Below are 20,749 nucleotides of genomic sequence, written 5' to 3'. Positions count from 1 at the left end.
CAACCTATTTGGGCCTCTAAAGGCATCCCAAATGACCTTTATAATAGGTTCATGTTTTCTTCCTTAGGTTCTAATCCTGCCGATCCTTAATTGATACTGGTTTCTCATCAAACCAAAATTTTCATTAATCTGCATATCATTAGGTGATAATGCTTCTCGACTTATTGGTGAAACATATCCTTAGATCATTAGTGTGGGTCACATTGCGAGTTTCACCACGTTCCATAAATAGGTTTTAACTTATAAGCTATTAACCTTTGATGTATTCGATTCCTCGAATGATCCTATATATAGTCAGGGCTTAACTAGCCTGATGCATAAAAATTTTAGCACACCCTTCTTAGAGCGATACTTTCAATTTGAACCTTATTCCTTATTAAGGACTTAAGAGGGTTGCGAATTTCATTAACCCTTAATTTTCCGCCGATTACTGGAAACTTTCAGATGATTATGGATTTGTATGATCTTATTCGTTGTTCCCAAGACAACTTTTAAATCCTGATAATTGAACTTACCAATCTTCTGTCTAAAAATAAATGTTTAACATTCTATCTATACAAGGTCTCCAAAGGAGCAGCTTTGATACTTACATAACAACTATATAGAAAAACTTATTTTAAGGTGAGATGGTTATTCCAACCAATGCTTAAAACTAATCTCAAGGAATAGCTAATCCTCACAGCTAGTCGAACAAATCGACGATCCTGGGCAGCTGATGACGATTCTTGATTGTTGCCTAATTAGGGTTGTGGTAATCAATGCATAAGCAAAATGAAGCGTCTTTCTTAATTAATAATATTGAAACTCTTAGAATTAAGAATTAGGCTTTAAAAATCTATATCTTAAAACTTACTTAATCAGGGTTTCAATTATTCCATAATCTACATGGAGTTTTTACAATACTCCAGCCCAAAGCGGGATGTTAATCTTAACTCTACTTGCCTCAGGAGGTAAACAGGGTAATCTTTGGAGAAGATAACCAAGAGACAAGGAGGTTACAGAGATTTTCCAAATCTCAGGCTCCAGTTCATCTATCATTATCTGTGTCAGATAAGTGACACATGCACGCTACGAGTCCACGGATTCCATAATCAGAGATATTTACTTAGATAATCCCATTCCAGATATCTTCTTTGAATACCATTAGCTGACTTTAATGCCGTATAACCATTGGAATATCCTCGTGGTTCCATGCATTAAACCTCCATACTGATCAGGCATGGAAGCAATCTATGGAACATATTAAGATACACCAATCCTCATATGGCGCTTTTGTTATACCATTTGGTATTCGTAATCAATAGAGATCAAAGAGATATCAATTACATATGATGATGCACTTTATCTGGAGAGAGGGTACATTAGAATTTCACGATTGAAGATTTCTGACAGGAACAGAAGATATGGTTCCTATGATTTTCGCCTGTAAGTTTTACCTTACACTTAATATCTAAGGTTCTTATGGAAGATTTTAGAAGTTTACTATACTTATAATTTTATGAAGGATTTATTGGTATCCGAATTAAAACAAAACTCTTAGAATTTATATTCCAATAAATGTTAAAGAACGTATTTGATTTCATTATTGATATGAACTACCTCTGGCACTCTTTAGGAGAGTTTAAGCGCTTTCATTCTTAGGCTTTCCTTCCCTAGTCGCACTTCCTCTGACAGATGCAGGGCAGACTGCATTCTCCATGTCCTTGCAATCCAATGTTTTATGCTCCCTTGATTTGCAGATCCCACAAGCCCTAGGCTGCGATTGGGATTTTGGTTCGAACCTGCACTTCCCTAGATGACGCTTCTTGCAGGTCTTGCATACAGGTTTCTGGTTGGACTTTTTTTTGTTCTTTTTCTTAGAACTCTGGGAGTTATCTTCCTCCCTTTTCCTTTTTAGTTCATCCTTTGCATTAGAGGCATGAACGAGATCCTTCTCGTGAGAAATGAAGGGTGGTCTTGGATGAGATTTGGAGCAAGTAGCATTGGGCTCCTTGAACTTTTTCACGGCCTTCTTCATAGCTTTTCCAACTGCTGCGTCTATCATAGTTTGAAGAACATCTTTGGAAATTCTAAGGTTCACAATTGTAGCATCATTAGCATGTGTCGTATCATCCATAACACGATCAACGGCTGTCTTATCCGAGTTTGTCATACTCGATATTTGGTTCCTAACACCAAATAAAACAATTATTTAGTTACAATCCAACAACCGCTATTCATCACCTGAGGACCTAATATATACTAACCATGGTATCGTTAAACGATACAGGCTAATATAGTACGAACATTCTCAATCAACGTCATTTAGATATGTATATATATCAATTATACTTAGCCTATGCCATAAAAGACCATTAATGGAAATTAAGGTTTGGACCTAGTCCATCACCTTTCTGACAGGGGATCAAACGTCACATCTGTCTTGATCATATTAATGATTTTGGATAGCTTGAAAGCTTGTCATAAGGATACTGGATAAGAGCGATTCCTAATGGATATAAAGCATCCATCTAAGGTTGTTGAAGCAGTCTCTAAATGTTATCGGCCAATTCTACCTCGCGTTATAAGCCTAAGGTCCTAATAGGTGGATACAACAGCTTACAATATTTATTGTCCACAATAGACTTTTCTGCGCCTAAATCAAACAATTCTTGCATACACATCATTGATAAGGAAAGGTACCTGATACGTCATCATCATTCTGCACCATCTCCTGGGCGTTCATTTGAAAGACCCGAACATTGGTCTTCTTAGCCTCTTCAGGCTTCTTCTGATTCCTAGGGCAGTTGGTCTTAATATGCCCCTTCTCGTTGCAACCATAACAGGTCGCATCCTTCAACTTCTTGCAATCCAAGGTCTTATGCTCCTTGGACTTGCAGATTCCACAAGGTAGCGGCTGAGATTCAAATCAGCATTTCCCGAGGTGGTATTTCCTACAGATTTTGCACCTGGTCTTTTCACCCTACTGCTGGTTGCCCTTTTTAAACCCAGAACTCTTCTTATGATAAGAGTTCCTCTTTTTCTTCTTATCGGAGCGATGAGAATCCTCATCCTCATTTTTACGCTTTCCATCATTAGAAGCTTTAGTAGCCTTGTTTCTGACCACATCCAGCGTGAGAGATAATGACAGATCTGCCGCGGATCTGAATGTAGTAAGTCTTGATGCTTTCACACTTGCCTTGATTTCTGGGGCTAGACCTCCAATAAAGCGAGCTATACACTTCGGTTCTGGTGTGATCAAGTAAGGAACCAATCGAGACATGGTATTGAAACTTGCAAGATATGCCTGACAATCTAGGTTCTTCATGATCAATGCCAAGAAATCAGTCTCAATTTTCTCAACTTCATGTTGAGGACAGTAATTTTCTTTAATAAGAGCAACAAACTGATCCCATGTCAGATTATTCAACGGGACCTTCCTAGTGGCTTGGATTAGTGACCTCCATCAAGCTAGAGCTTCTCCTTTAAAAGATTGTGAAACAAACTTCACAATGTCTTGCTCTGCACATCCACTAATATTAACAACGGTGTCCATCTCATCGAGCCACGTCATGCAATCGATGGCCCCTTTTTCTCCTGTGAAGTCTCTAGGCTTGCAGGAGACAAAATCTTTATATGAACAGGTTTTAACCCGAGGCTCTTGATTGAGCACAACCTGCCTAGACAGCACACTCCTCTGATTCGAAGAATGATGAGAATCGCTTTTGTGAGTCGTATGAGTCTTAGAGGGTGGTGTTGAATGAGGTTCTGACTGAGTTCTGACGCGAGTACCACTCGATTCATTATCTCGTATGTCCAGAGCTCGAGTAACGACATTGTCTATTAATGCATGCAGTTCCTCACCAGTTATATTAACTCTGGTAGTATCATTGTTCTCCCTCGAGTGGTTGTTAACCTCATCTGATTCAGCCATGTAGCTTGATTGCTACGTAAATATTGACAATGATTTATTCAGAGGTCATTATGGAATCATCATTTTTGACGACTCATTAACCATGGTAATATAAACCATATTGGTTAATTTGTTAATTATATTAGTATTCTCATTATAATTTACCCTAGTTATAAAACATTAAGGATATTAAAGTGGCACAACAGGCCTAATCACAAGGACAATTTTAAATTTATAAGCCACGATTTTTAGGGAATCGAGGCATTAAGGTTTGAACATAGTTCATTACCTTTCCTTGACAGGGAGTCTATTTTGGAACCATCATCTTCGACGATTCATTAACCATGGTACTAATAGACCATACTTGGTTAATTTGATAATCAGGTTTATTTTAAATTTTCATTATAATTAATCCAGCTAGAAGCTATTAAGGATATTGAAATGGCACAAAAGGCCTTGTCACGAGGACAGTTTTGAATTTATAAGCCATGATCTTATAGGATCGAGGCATTAAGGTTTGAACGCGGTTCATTACCTTTCTTGACAGAGAGTCAAAGACTACAACTGTCTTTTGCCTTTTAGGACAGTAGATATAGCCCGTAGGCGTTTCATCACAAATGAATGTTTGTAAAAATGATCATCTTAATTTGATGATTTAAGCCATGATTTCTAAATCACTAGGCTAGATAAGGGGTTGGAAATTCCCATTATAAAGATGACAAGTGTGATTTTATCGCATCACTGTTGTCAGGAGTGTTAACATGTTTTTAGATGTTAACAAGGATCTGAATCTCTTTTAAACAGGTTTTACCATCATAGCTAGGTCCTTAATGACATACAAGCTAGGTTATCCCTTTAAGATTCTTTTCATTATATAGGCTGATAAAAGAAGGATATTATGATTTATTTTATATAATATATTCGTTTATATATATCGGTAATGAATTTTGAATCATTAAATGAAAGGAGTACATAGATGCCCTAAACGGGACTTTTAAACAAGGATTTGTCCACAAAGGAACTAAAAGATAAATATGTCCTTATTAGGACCAATAAAGAAATGAAAACAACGAAAGAGTTTCTTCTTTACTTTATTTTTGGAAATTTTCTCCTTGGTTCTCTGCGTGAGATATGAATACCGAAAGTTTTGGCTGGTAATCCAAATTTTCTATTTTGGGATCTTTGCTAAAGTGGAATCCAAGGATTTTATGGGTAATCATCAATATGGATCATGGAATAAGATCAGGATAGGTATACTCCAAGTCTGGGATTCCAAGACTTGGAGGTAAGAAATACGAGTCCTTTGATTTCATAGATATTATCTTTGGAATAGGATCTTCAAGGACAGCAGGTACGAACTCCTCCGATGTTGGCTTCTCATTTGAAGTTTCCAAAGTCTTGGGTAAAGGATTTGAAATATGATTAATGGGTTCAAAAGGTCATTCCTCCATACAGGTCGTGCACTTATTCAGGCTGTAGTACGAAGCTTTACATTTATAAACTTCGGATTTGGAGATCCTCCACCAATGGCAGCTTTGCTCGGCGACACGATCCGGAGATACGGAAATATTGAAAACAATGCATACATTTAACAGGGATGAGATCATTCCTAGTTCCAGTCTAGACTCGGAAGTTAAGGAATGTGCTACTGTGTCATTGAGATTAAACACAAAAGGCTAGTGTTTAATTCACTCAATGTTGGCTCTGATACCAACCTGTCACACCCCGATATTTCCACGTATTACCGGTGGGGAGTATCGTGACGTAGTTGATATCGTCATAGTCAAACAACACAATTTTAATGCACAGCGGAAGCAAAAGATAAATACATTACAAACCGAATGAAGAGTAATATCAAGTATTACAAAACGGTTGTAAAAGATCCACATGCGGATCAAAATTAAAAGAAACATTGTTCAACAGACTTTAGGCATCTAGAACTTGCAAGATTCCCTATTAATGCCCTGAGTTCCCAGCCAATTTCGTACAGTACCTTTCACTTAATCTTTTTGGAAAAATACGACAGTTTACACTGGTAAATACAATTAACTGACTCATTTTGAAAATGTTTTAGAAAATTGATTTGAATGCACAAGGCACAAAATATCTTTTATAACTTGGGACAATTATATAAAAATAATCTTGTATACAGATTTACATGTCCGTTATACATTTAGGGCCCGATGTAGAAACCGGGTCAAGATTAATAGACACACCACAAGTATAGGCCCACAAGAGAGTGAGATACCGTTTTCCTTATGCAACTGTCAGGTGTATGCCTACACTCCATGCATAAGACGTGGCCATTTTTATTTTATAATGATGCCAAGGATATTCGAGACATGGTCATTAACCCCTAAAGGCCTTTTATTTCAAACAAGACAGATTAAAACGGGTTACCTAAATAATTTAATCACAATCCGATTAAACATTCAATACCCGACCAAGCGGTATTATAATACCGTATCCCAAGCCCGTATAGGGAAAATAAGTTAAGAGTATTTACCTGAGCTTAAAATGCAATTTATACTCAGCCGTATATCCTAATCAGCAAGCACAAGTACCTCTATTGGGGCTCTTAATCTAGAACGAAGGTTTTATTAACCTATTAGATTCCTAACGGTCTTATTTAAGTCGTAACTTAGACCGGTTAGGTTTAAGGAAAGGTTTACGGTTCAAACGCATGATTAAGCGAAGACCGGAATAGAATGTGATTTAGACCCGACAAGTTTGGAGACTTGTATAATATGGGTAAACTAAACACATCCGGGATTTTGAGGCAAAAATGATAAGGTTTGACCTGTTTCGGTCAATTTATGCAAACTAGTTACATAAACCGAACCGAACGCGAAATATGCGTAACGGCTAACCATAAGAGTTATATACAGGTTTCTTAAGTTAATATGCCTTAAATATGTTGTGATATCAGTAAGATACCTTCTATTATTCCCAAAACGAATTTAAAGTCAATTTAAGCCCCGTAGGGGTATTTTGGTCATTTTAAAGATTATAAAAGAGATTAAATATAAATCTGAGGTTCAGGTCTGATTTGATCAGTAAAAATACTTAATTTAATAAGTTATATCAGTAGGGTATTACATATATGTGAAATTTATTGTTTATAACCAAACTATGCACCTAAGGGGCATTTGGGTAATTTCACATAAGGTTTAAAGGTCAAATCTGGAAATCAGAGTTTAAAACTTTTGCTTACTGTTAAAGTATAAAAATTTACTAAAAATATCAGTAGGTATCAAGTCTTATATGATAAAAATAGTTTTAATACATATTGTGCGTTTAAAACGCGTAAAAAGACGGTTTTAAGCGATTTCCGGGTTTTATAAGAAAAGCTGATATTTTTATCATTCCAGAAGGCTTAAAATATTTTATTTACCATATAGGATCAGTAGAAAAAGGTTTGGTATCAAAAAGATTTGTAAAACTCATTTTATATGCCAAAAGGGCAAAACCGACAATTACCGAATCAAAGCTAGAACCCTATGTTATTCTCAGCCTAAAAATAATTAAAAATCTTAAAAAATCCCAAAATTTTATTTTACATCAGTAGGTAAAAAGTTTCGTATCAAAAATTGGGTTTAGATAGCCTTTAATTACGCCGTTTAATTAATAAAAAGCTTTTTAATTACGCTATTGAGCATAAATCCTAATCTAGACCTCAAACTAATGTGAAAATTTAAGGACATGTTTATAATTCAGTAACCAAGGTTATTATCTTTTCCCCTTTTCAAAATTCTCATTTTAAGGTCAAAAGGGCATAACGGTCAACAATTAGGCATATAACGAAAACATGCAAATGAATAAGATAACTAAGGATCCAAGTTGTATAACCTCAGAGGGTTATACTAATCTATAACATGGTCCTAAAGGAATCCTAAGGTATATCTAAACTAAGCTAAATCGGGTCAGAACTGAAAGTCAAAGCAAAAGTCTACTTTTGCGACTTTCGGTTCCGAACCGAGCCTACACTTAGAATTGTCGGGTTGAACATGCCTAGACATGTTCAATTAATATTTACCAAGTTATTAAAGTGACAAAACTGATTTTATCGCCTTTACATCATTAGTTATGAATTTTATTTAAAAGCCGACTCGCTTGACTTTTATTTTAATTTACTTTGACCCGACAATTGACTAAGCAAACGTGGTAATTAGGAGGTGCCCTTTTGAGGGTTTAATACCTACCTAATTACGATTACGTAGCCATGTTCGTTGCGAACAATGGGTTGACCGTTTAAAAGTCAAAGCGTTTATCGCAAACGCTTGACTTTTCGGATTTAAGAGCCAAATAACTGAACTAAACACGAAAGGACACTTACAAAGGGTCCAAGCAATGATGGAATTGATCTAGGATGTTCAGGTATGAAGCACAAAAGCTCCAACTTAGAACAATTCAGATCAAGGTGTGAAATGAGAGCAAGAACAAGTGGGTTTATATAGAATTTCAAGAACCGTTAGGATCGTTTCTCGTAATCCGAGCTTCAATCTTGGCCCTCCACTTGGACAAATGGTTTTGGAATACAATGGGATGTTAAAAACCATCAAATGGTAGCCCAAGGTATTGAAAATATTACATAAAAGCCCCTGAAATTCGACCAGATTGCTGAAAACAGGAATCCACCCAGATCAGTCTCTAGCCCCCCACGAGAGGCCTCTCACGCCCCGCCAGAGACCAAAATGGCAGATTTGCTGAAATGGCCCCTATAGTGTAAAAACTTGATTTCTGGCACGTTTAAGCTCCGTTAACCCCATTTCAAGGCTCTAAAATGAAGTTAAAGTATAGGGAACTTGAAATGTGCTAAAAAAATCTCGGATGTCGGTTCGTTTGGTCGTACGGTTGCGTTATTCGGTTAATTACAACGGAAGTCGTAACGGACGCAAAAACGATCCAAATTAAGCGACGAATGGAATTTTATCATGCCACACACTAAAATAAAATATTTTAATGCTTACATAAATTTTTGGATGTCCGGATATATACAGAACGTAGGATATGCGCGAAAATGCAAACTTATGCACTTTTTGACGCTTTTAGTCCCTGTTGATCAAGTAAGTTTATTTTTGCGCACCAAACACCTCTAAGCCTATTTCTAAGCTATGTAAAGGATATTTAGGGCATTTTTAACTTATGATCATATTCCGGAAGGTTCGATGCCATACGATTCGGTATACTTTTGCAGTTTGACGCAAATAGTCCCTTTAATGCGCAAACTTGCGCATTTTATCGTTTAATAGCATCGAAGCCTTTTCTAATCCATATTAGGCATTCATGAGAGTATTATTAAACATCACGATTCTTCGGGTTCACAGAAAGGTCATTCAGAGGTATAATTAAACATATTGACACTTTTAGCCCCTTAAACTTGCAAAGTTGTGCGTAACTTCACTTAAAGGCATAAAAACCTTAGACGGCCATTAATTGGCATTCCCGAGAGTATAATCAAATATTATGAAGCTCCCGGTTTGTTAAAAGGTCACTCATAGGTAAGAATTAACATGTTGACGCTTTTAACCCTTTATTGCGCAAACTTTCAATTAATTACGCAAACGGCTACACTCGATCAACAAGTGGCTCATTTATGAATATAAATACCGTACGAGGTTATTTAGAAACTTATTTTAGGTATGTTGACACTTCCAGTCCTTTCATAATCAAAGTTTTTGATTTTTCGAAAAATTAGTCCCTTAAATTCAATGTTTGACTTTATTAGGGTTTATTACACGTGTCAATACATCACTGGACGTGATTTTACGAGGTGTTACACTATTTTAGTCCATTAGTTTAAAAATTGCGATTTCAGTCCCTGTGGTTTCACTTTCGTAACCATTTAAGTCCACCTCGTAACCATTTCAGTCCCTGTACTTAACAGAATAATGGACTGAAATGGTTACGAAAGTGACACCACATGGACCGAAATGATTACGAAAGTGAAACCACAGTGACTGAAATCACAATTTTTAAACTAGTGGACTGAAATAGTGATTTTGACAAACCACATGGACGAAAACAGTAATTAACTCATTCCAGAAAAATAGAACGTAGAACCTGGAATTTACGAACCGACCGACTTCTCTTATCGTGATTCTCCGCACGGTTTTCTGACTTTTCTTAACAACCCTCTTGGCTGCATTTTTTTTCTTCTTGCTTGATTCGCGACTCTCTAAACACAAACCAAAAATCAGCCCTAAACCCGCTTGATTTGCGACTAAACTTCTCAACCGAACACCCTCTTGATGCTTTGATATCACAAAACTTCTCAGATTTTGTGTCTTTTGCAAATTTCAAACAACCCAAACTTCTTGGTTTTGCGATTGCTTCTTCAAACCGGAATACAAATTTCTCGGATTTGCTTCCATCTTCTTATCTCGAACCGCAGCCTCTTGCCGTGATTTGAATTAAAAAACACTCAGAATCCAAACACCCTCAGTGATGATCGGATCAAAAAATCAAACACCCTCCTGATGACCGATTAACGAATGAACAACAATCGTACCCTCTTGATGCGATTGGTGTTAAAACTTAACAAGAAGGACCCAATCAACGCCTCCTGCGTGATCAGAATTGTTAGGGAATTCAACCACCCGCCTGATGATTGTCTTCCCGAAACGAATTTGAGCCCTAGGCTCTGATACCACTATTGCCCAGAATCTTCTTAATGGACAAAGAAAATCACAATGAACGAATAAACAAACCTTTATTTCTGAATGAATACAATCTGTGAAAGTATGTACAAGTGTTTTTACAATAGAAATCCTAACCCTATTTATACTAATCGAAGAGGTACGATCCAATAGACGTGTTTTTTCACGAACAGGCATGTCTTTTGATCTTGTGGCTCTCAATCGAAGATGAAAGGTTGCGTCCCTTGTCCCTGTGCTTCCAGTCGTCGATCAGAGAAGGGGTGCAACCCCCGGGATGTGTCGATCCAAACATGTAGGTTACTAACTTTCATCCTTCCATCTTTGGCCCTTGTACTTTATAACTTATCTAATTCTAATAAAAACTATCTATTAACTAATTACATAACAAACCCTTATACTTATAGGATGTGAAGGAGATTATGATTTCACAAAAGCCTGTACACAGGGCTTATGCCCACCTTGAGCAAATGCCACTAGATATAAAGAAACAAAAAAGATGATGACTTGAATCTTTGAAGAACATGGTGAGTGACCAATGGCGTTTTTACAGTCGGAAGTAAGCAAAGTTGAAAAAGCCAGCAATGCAAGTGCCTGATAATCATTTATTAACAATTTGGCCAAGGAAAATCATGAAAATATCAACCAAAGAAAACAAAATAAACTTGACTTTTTGAAATTCTGAAAGTAGCCGTTTGACTTTTTGTATTTTAAATTTCCAATAATTTCCACCAATCATAGAATGACACGTGTCACCAGTCACGAACTATATATACCCTCGATTAAAATCTCTTGTGGTAGAGTGAAATCTCTTGCGCCATGTATTAATTTTAAAAAAAGATAATTTCTAATTTATGAGGTCTCAGGCGCAGACGCACAGTGGATCTACCATGCACAAAAATAATTGAATCTGCTACGCCAAAGGATCCAATTTACTGCGCTGAACATGTTGGGTAATTTTGATGGGTCGGGTCAACGGATACGGGTCGAATAACAAAACGGGTAAGCTGGGTTTTGTTTTAGTCACATGGTACTGAATAAGTCTAGAGGATGACCGAGTATTATGAAGGAGATTATGGGATGTGAATGTTAAAGATTTGATTTCAAGGAAGTGAAAATGTGATAATGTGAAGGTGGCTTGACCGAGTAAATAGGAGAGTTACGTATATTTGTTTAGTTATAAATAGTTGTTTATTTTCTTTGTTATGTACCCCATTTTCATACGTAAACAGAAGCTTCTTTCATTTGTTTTTGCATACCACATATTAATTTCACATACAGTGAGAGTTTGAGTGTGTGTTGTGAGTGTGTTTAGTGAGGGGCCTGAACCAACAGAACACACTTATCACGCTCTGGTTGATAATAACCATAAAACGTGAAGGCTATTTTGTTAATTTTCTCGCTTAAAACGGATATTTTGGTGATTTTAAATTTAGTTAATCTGGTGATCATTCAAAATTTGAAAGTGAAGATGGAAAGAGGACAAACCAGAACATAGAGCACAAAAGCAATTATAATGGTTAAGTATCGACCAAGGAAAGCATCAACGATGAAAGCTCCGACAAGGGGAAGAAGCGAAGCCGTTCCAAACCAGATGTTGACATTCTTGGCTGCAGTTGCAGTCGATTGTCCCAATGGTCCTGTCAAGTATGTAATCAAATTTGAACTGACTCCATAGTATGCAAATCTCTCTGCTACTTCCACACCTGAAGTTGAACATAAAAAACTTGTAAACATTATAATACTTATTTAAGTATGTTTTTTTCTGAGATGCATAATTAAAGATACCGATGATGAAATATGCAGATCGCCAGCAACCAAATTTTGATCTGAGGACTGGACGGCGTTTGTAGTCAACCACGCCGTCAACAAAGTTGTTGAGCAGCTGGGACTTGTTTCCAGGATAATCGGTACCGGTGTTAGTATCATCCATGTCAGTGTCACGATTGCAGGCTATCAACTCATAATTTCATTCATAATTCAATATTGAATACAAAGAGGTTTATATATATTCTACTAGTTACAATAATAACCCTCTAACTTATGATAATTGAATATTTAGCTTAACATTCCCCCGCAAGTTGAGGGCGGGTAACGACCTGCAACATGGATCTTAAAAATTCAAATCTTTGAGTTGATAACGGCTTCGTGAAGATATCAGTAATTTGATCATTTGTTTTAATAAATTGAACTTCAGATTTCCTTGACTGACTTGCTCACGAACAAAATGAAAATCTACCTCTACATGTTTAGTTCTAGCATGAAACACCGGGTTTGCTGAAAGATACGTAGCTCCAAGATTATCACACCAAAGAGTGGGTTTATTCAACTTAACTCCCAGTTCTTGTAGAAGAGACTTTAGCCAGATTAGTTCAGCAACCGTATCAGCAATAACCTTATATTCGGATTCAGTAGACGACCTAGAGACAGTTTTCTGCTTACGAGCTGACCATGATACTAAGTTTGAACCCAAGAAGATAGCATAGCCCCCCGTGGATCGACGGTCGACTGGGCAACTAGCCCAATCGGAATCCGAATACGCTGTAATAGGAACCAACCGCTCACCCCAATATGAATCAGCAAAGGCATGTAATGTAGACGTTGAGTTCGATGTAAAACGAAGGCCCAGTTGAGACGTTCCCTTGAGGTAGCGAATTATACGTTTGACAGCCGTCCAATGGGATTCGTGAGGTTCATGCATGAACTGACATAACCTATTGACAGCGTAGGCAATGTCGGGCCGAGATAAAGTAGCATACTGAAGTGCTCCAACACAATGATGATATCTAGTAGGATCGGACATAAGTGGGTCGTCCTTGTTTATCGTATCTGCTTTGGCATTTGTAGGTGTGGCAAGCGGTTTCGAATCTTTTAACCCAGCTCGGGCAATGAGTTCCTAAATATACTTCCGTTGAGATAGGATAAGACCCGAAGAGGTGTGAAGCACTTCAATACCAAGAAAGTAAGTAAGACGACCCATGTCAGTGAGAGACACCTGCTGACCAAGTGAAGCAATAATGCGATTAACAGTGTTGGGATCATTGCCCGTAATGATGATGTCGTCCACGTAAACAAGGAGATAAACCTGTGTACCCGAGCGATTAAGTATAAATAATGATGGATCAGTTTTGGAACCATGAAAACCAAGATGCTGTAAGACGTTTGAGAGTTTGGTGAACTATGCCCTGGGCGACTGTTTTAAGCCATAAAGGGATTTGTGCAACTTGCAAACATGAGGAGGATGTTTAGGATCCTCGAATCCCGGTGGTTGACGCATGTAAACCGTTTCGTGTAGCTCACCGTGTAAAAATGCATTTTGCACATCAAGTTGTTTGAGAGATCAATTGTTAGAGACGACAAGAGAAAGAACCGTGTGGATGGTGGCTGGTTTGACTACGGGGCTGAACGTTTCATGATAATCAATGCCAGACTGCTGTAAAAAACCCTTTGCTACTGTGACACCCCAGGAAAACCAGGAAACAAACGCAACTTAACTAGCTTCCTCAGTAACCATGAGCTAAATTTCGGGACGAAATTTTCTTAACAGGGGGAGAATGTGACAACACTCGTAATTCCATGTATTCCGTACATTTTATTATTGATAATTAAAGTGCTTGAGGACTGTGTGGAATTACTTAACTGCTGTCTGATATCTGTGTTATGCTTACATGTGCTTGTTAACATATAATTTCCTAAGTGTTAGAAATTAAAAGTGTTACAAAAATATACATAAAAGACACTTTACGGATTAATTAAGCACTTTAACGGAACAGTATCAAACCAAACAACCGGACTTTACCCGGAACATGAAAATATTGTCAATGCCATTGTTTTTCCTTTTCTGAGCCAGTTAGGATCCCCGAATACCCTAACACCCGTTATAATTCACAACACACATAATACACTAATTAATCACCTAACTAACATAACTAGACACTAACTATCTAGTTCAAACCAAACCATATTACCCCCCCCCCCATAACCGAATCGGTCCCCATGGGGGACACACCCTTACACACTTGATTATTTTATTTGGACATGTTTAATATCTTGGGAGCACAATATCTAATGGTTAATTAAGATAAATGGTCTATAAATGTAACCATTAGATCATACCCTCATTTACACCAACACTTCAAGAATTAGCTCTCTTCTCCTCTCTTTCTTTGAATTTGGCAGCCACACATCACCACCATACACCCACCATAAAGCCATTTTATAGCCATTTTCCATCCATACAAAGGTGCAAGAAGGTGAACAACGAAGCTTGGTGCACTCGCAAGTTGAAGGACCACTCTCGTTTTCTTTTATCCACCACTTTTCTACACTCGAACTCCCCTAGCCTTGTGCTAGTGGTAAGCACTTAGATCCTTGCATTTTACATGATTGTTGTGTGGTTAATGATGTTTAAAGATCAAAAAGGTAGAACTCTAATGAACATAAACAAATCTTGAACATCATCTAGCATATGGTAAAGTAGTGTTAAAAAGGATGATGAAATATGTTAATGCATGATAAATCTGAAGTATATAAGTGATAATCTGCTGTAAGTATTATTGGACCGCTAAACATGTTAATGGGATCAATCGAACACATTTTATAATGTTAAAAGTCTGAAAACAGCTTGCTGATCTGCATTTCCAGCCGCCTTTAACTGGCTGTAACAGGACCATAACTTAACTAAAAATGTATTTTCTGAAGTCTAGATTTATGTACCATGAGATACGAATCTAATGGCACCGGAATCGTAATTTTTGGACTTCGTTTACTATTTTTAAAGTCCCGTTTTGTAACAGCAGCTAGAGCTGCATTTTTACTGCAGAAAATGGGCGATATGTTTTCAGTCATAACTTGAGTTCTGTGTCGAATCAGCCTATGAAATCTGTACAGTAGATGGATACTGATGTCGTAGTAATAGTCCAACTGCAATTTCGTCAATCCGACTTACAATGAATTTTTAGTGAATTATTCCATGGGCTGCAGTCAGAAAATAATGAATCTGATTGCAGTCCGGAAAATGATTTTTAATAAAATATTGGTGATGGATTAGATCCCGAGATTTTTACACAATAGTATTTGGGTTGTTTAGCATCTTTTGTAAAAAGTTGGGAATTTTTGAAGTAAGATAACTATTTTATTAAAATGCTCGAAAACAGCTCAGTTTCGGATAATTAAGTTGAAACGACATAAGTAGTGATTTGCGTGTCTAAATGTCGAATATGTTATCTGTGAATGATCTAACATGTTATGTGTCGATAAAAGTGTTATGTGCAATATCGTATGTTTATTTGTGAATGGGAATAGATGGGGAGGTTACATGGGCATAAACCGTCAAAGTAATGCATGTTATATGATAGATACGTGTAGGAACTTTGTGCTCTATTTGAAAACCACTAAATGATTAACTGGTAATTATATTAGGACGTGATTGACCGACCTCGACTGTTAGCTATATTTGAGAATCTAACCGAGCAAACTGAGGTGAGTTCACACACTTTCTAAGGCATGGGATTCCCGATGGTTTGGGAATGGGTTAAAGAATTAAACGTAATCTACATATCTTACGTAAGTAGGATATGTACGGCCATTCTCCTCGGGTAGGATGCCAGTATTAATCCTGCGTATTCTTTTTGGGAGAACTACGTACGTTCGTCCTCCTTGGGTAGGACAACAACCTTAAAACTTACTAGACAAAACTCTATCATAAGTCCCTCATTTTATATCGACTTAATCGCCGAGGCCAATGGCGAGCGGGTCATTAGTTAATAGCGCTATTAGGTTTAACAAACCTTACACCGTGCCAGTCGGACGGGCGTGTACTAATGGACTATGGCAAATCATCAGTGATGATAGACACTGATGTAGGGCACAACTTACTTGCGTAGTAGTCGATATCATACGGTCTAGTAGTTCACATGGGGAAGCCCCCACTAATCATGGACAGGGTATGGGTATTAAAGAATGAACTGGTTAAATTTTCTTTCAACTACGGGGTAACCCCCATGGCAATTACGCCAATGAAAGACAAACCACGTTTTCAGACACAACTTAAAACTAATCAACCAACCGTGAACTCACTCAACTTTGTTGGTGACTCGTTGTTACATGCCTTACTGGTCGCTAAATGCTTGGAGCTTGTACGGACTGTTATGTTTCGTGCTTAATATTTAAATCCTTATGAACTTATTAAACTTGCTTTTTGGACTTTAAACTTATGAACTATGGACTTATATTTTGGGTTTTACTTTTAGTGCTTCCGCTGTTTAAATTAAAACTTGGTTAACTAGCTTTTGGTGACCAATCGTATTGTGGTTGGCTTTATTTACTTAAATACGTTGTTCAGTATGATTGGTGGCTCGATCCTGGTCATGTCACGCCTCCAAGCGGTGGTACTCCGCATGGTGGATTTTGGGGGTGTGACAGATTGGTATCAGCGCCATTGGTTATAGTGAACTTGGTTTTAAAAAGGGGAAAGCTTTTTGGTAAAACCAGACTATAACCTGTACAGTGCTCAACGATCCACAACGACGCTTCGCTCCACGTGCAAGACTTGACACAATAGGTGGTATGATTTATGTTATATTGTCGGTTAGATAGTTCACACTGTGCATTAGTTAATGTGATAATTGCTATTTGAACCTTGTGTGTTTACTCCCTCCTGTCGTCCCACACTTACGCACTTTCGCGACACCTTTCTCACTTATGTTGCTTCGTGATGAAGATCATGAGCGGACGCGGAGGACGTATCAACCTAACTCAAGCCCAGCTGACGGCTTTGATCAATGAACGAGTTGCTGAGGCACTCACAGCTGTTCCTGGAGGTATAACCTGCCATATCAACCCATCTTAGGACGTCTAGATCCTACCTTCACGCACCACAGGTCAACCTGCACAGCTTCCTGTGTGCACATTCAAAACCTTCATGGATTGCCGACCTAGCACTTTCAGCGGCACAGAAGGAGCTATAGGTCTTCTTCACTGGTTCGAGAAGCTCGAGTCTATTTTCGAGATGTGTGAATGCCCTGAAGATCGTAGGGTGAAGTATGCTACTGGAACACTCGAAGGTGCTGCGTTAACCTGGTGGAAGGCACAGGTTCAACTGCTTGGGTTGGCGGTTGCTAATGCCACCCCGTGGAACGGTTTCAAAGAGCTGATTAAGGAAGAGTACTGCAGTCGTGACGACATCCACAAGCTGGAGGTGGAATTTTTCAATCTGAAGATGGCGGGGTCTGAGATCGAGGCATACACGAAGAGGTCAAACGAGCTGGCCATCCTGTGTCCCACAATGGTGGACCCTCCCATCAAACGCATTGAGCTGTACCTTAAGGGCTTGGTGCCAGAAATCCAGAGCCACGTAACCACAGCCAATCTTGGCACCATACAGCAAATCGTCAAGTTGGCTCATCGTCTCACTGATCAGGCAGTTGAGCAGAACAGGCTGCCCAAGCGTATTAGCGCTACTACTTCTGATGCTCCCAATGATAATAAGCGTAAGTGGGATGGAAATTTGGGCAAGGGTTCTGTTTCAGCTTAATCCCAGCAGCGAAAGACAGACGAGTACAGGAGCCCCAGTCAGCAGTCTTCTAGGAATCAAGGTCAGGGTGGGTACAAGGGAAATCACCCTAAGTGCAATCCATGTAATATGCACCATAGCGGCCAGTGCAACAAGGGTCGTTGTCAAAGATGTCACAAACTGGGTCATGAAGCTAAGGATTGCAGGAGCCCACGTCCTGCGAATCAGAATCGCCAACAACAACAACAACAAGCTCCACAGAACCACCAGCAGCAGCAACAGCAGGGCAATAAAGGATGCTTTCAGTGTGGCGCTGAATGCCACTTTAAAAGGAACTGCCCCCAGCTGAACCAAAACCAAAATCAGAACAACCAGAGAAACGGGAACCACAATGGAAACAACAACGGGGGCAACAACGGAGGTAACAATAATGGCAATGGCGCCCAAGGTCGTGTGTTCGTGATTGGTCAGGGTGAAGCAAGGAACGATCCCAACGTTGTGATGGGTAAGTTTCTTCTGGATGATTTCTTTGTTACTGTTTTATTTGATTCGGGTGCCGATACTAGCTACGTGTCCTTAAAAGTTAGTCAGATGCTTAAACGTACTCCAACACTTTTGAACACCAAGCACATCGTAGAGTTAGCAAATGGTAAAAGTTTAGAGGCTACACATGTAGTTAAGGGTTGCAAGCTTGTCCTTGCCGATCAGACCTTTTCCATCGACCTCATTCCTATCATTCTGGGTAGTTTTGACGTTGTCATTGGGATGGATTGGTTATCACAACACCAAGCGGAGATTATTTGTAAGGAGAAAATCGTCCGTATCCCTCGTTCTGATAAAGAACCCCTCGTGATTCATGGCGACAAGAGTGGTGCTATTGTAGGCATCATCTCTTTCCTTAAGGCCCAAAACTATTTGTGAAAGGGCCACACCGCTATTCTAGCCCTCGTTTCGGATACATCGGCGGAAGAAAGGAAGATAGAAGACATACCTATTGTGCGTGACTTTCCTGAGGTATTTCCTGAGGAATTACCTGGTCTCCCGCCCCATCGACAAGTCGAGTTTCAGATTGAGCTAGCTCCTGGAGCAGCGCCCATAGCTCGAGCACCTTATCGTCTAGCTCCATCAGAACTCGAAGAACTGTCCACGCAACTACAAGAACTCCTGGAAAAGGGTTTCATACGTCCTAGCTCTTCACCTTGGGGAGCTCCAGTCTTGTTTGTGAAGAAGAAAGACAGTACTTTCAGGATGTGTATTGACTACCGCGAGCTCAACAAGGTGACTGTGAAGAATCGTTATCCTCTTCCACGCATTGATGATTTGTTCGACCAGTTGCAAGGGTCGAGTTATTACTCTAAGATTGATTTGAGATCGGGCTACCATCAGTTGAGAGTCCGAGAGGAAGACGTCTCCAAAACAGCATTCAGAACTCGTTACGACCATTATGAGTTTCTGGTTATGCCTTTCGGATTAACGAATTCACCTGCAGTCTTCATGGATCTCATGAACCGAGTGTGCAAACCTTACCTGGATAAATTTGTCATAGTCTTCATCGACGACATCCTGATCTATTCTAAGAGTCAGGAGGAACACGAGCAACACCTGAGGCTTATTCTGGAACTACTTCGTAAAGAGCAGCTGTATGCCAAGTTTTCGAAATGTGACTTCTGGCTTCGCGAAGTCCATTTTCTGGGCCATGTGGTAAACAAGGATGGGATTCATGTTGATCTATCCAAGGTTGACTTGATCAAGAACTGGCCTGCACCCCTACACCGACAGAAATCCGCCAATTCTTGGGTTTGGCAGGGTATTACAGAAGGTTTATCAAGGATTTCTCCAAGATTGCGCAACCTCTCACTTCACTGACTCAGAAGGGTGTCACCTATCGTTGGGGTGATGCACAGGAGTCCGCATTTCAACACTTGAAAGATAGACTTTATAGCGCGCCTATCCTCTCATTGCCTGAAGGCACAGAAGATTTTGTGGTTTATTGCGATGCTTCCATCCAAGGACTTGGTTGCGTGTTGATGCAACATGACAAGGTCATTTCCTACGCATCACGCCAACTTAAAGTTCACGAAAGGAACTACACTACACACGACTTGGAATTGGGAGCAGTTGCTTTCGCGCTTAAGATATGGAGACATTACCTGTACGGTACCAAGTGCACCATTTACACCGATCACAGAAGTCTCGAGCATATCTTCAAGCAAAAGGAATTGAATATGCGACAACGCCAATGGGTCGAACTCTTGAACGATTATGAATGCGCTATCAAATACCATCCGGGCAAAGCTAATGTTGTGGCCGACGCCCTCAGTCGAAAGGATACTATACCCAAGCGTGTACATGCGTTACAGCTTACCATCCAATCCAACCTTCCCGCTCAGATTCGCGATGCTCAGGTTGAAGCATTGAAGGCAGAGAACATCAGGGCTGAGTCCCTACGAGGATCGAGACAACAACTAGAACAAAAGGAAAACGGTGCCTACTATGTTAACGGACGCATCTGCATTCCACTTTATGGAGACTTACGCGAGCTTGTGATGGATGAAGCACATAAGTCTCGTTATTCAGTACATCCTGGTTCGGATAAGATGTACCACGACTTAAAGACTACATACTGGTGGCCTGGTATGAAAGCCAGCATAGCAACCTACGTCAGCAAATGTTTGACTTGTGCGAGAG

At 39.1% G+C, this 20,749-nt stretch overlaps 1 pseudogene; it reads right to left on the bottom strand.

Annotated features, from left to right (window-relative positions):
• LOC110887815 overlaps positions 1-13,351 on the bottom strand; it is a 37,229-nt pseudogene extending 23,878 nt beyond the window's left edge.
• Positions 13,352-20,749: the final 7,398 nt, after the last annotated feature.

This window comes from Helianthus annuus, chromosome 2 (assembly GCF_002127325.2).
Source record: "Helianthus annuus cultivar XRQ/B chromosome 2, HanXRQr2.0-SUNRISE, whole genome shotgun sequence".
Lineage (NCBI taxonomy): Eukaryota > Viridiplantae > Streptophyta > Magnoliopsida > Asterales > Asteraceae > Helianthus > Helianthus annuus.
This window is presented reverse-complemented; position numbering and strand designations above follow the sequence as displayed.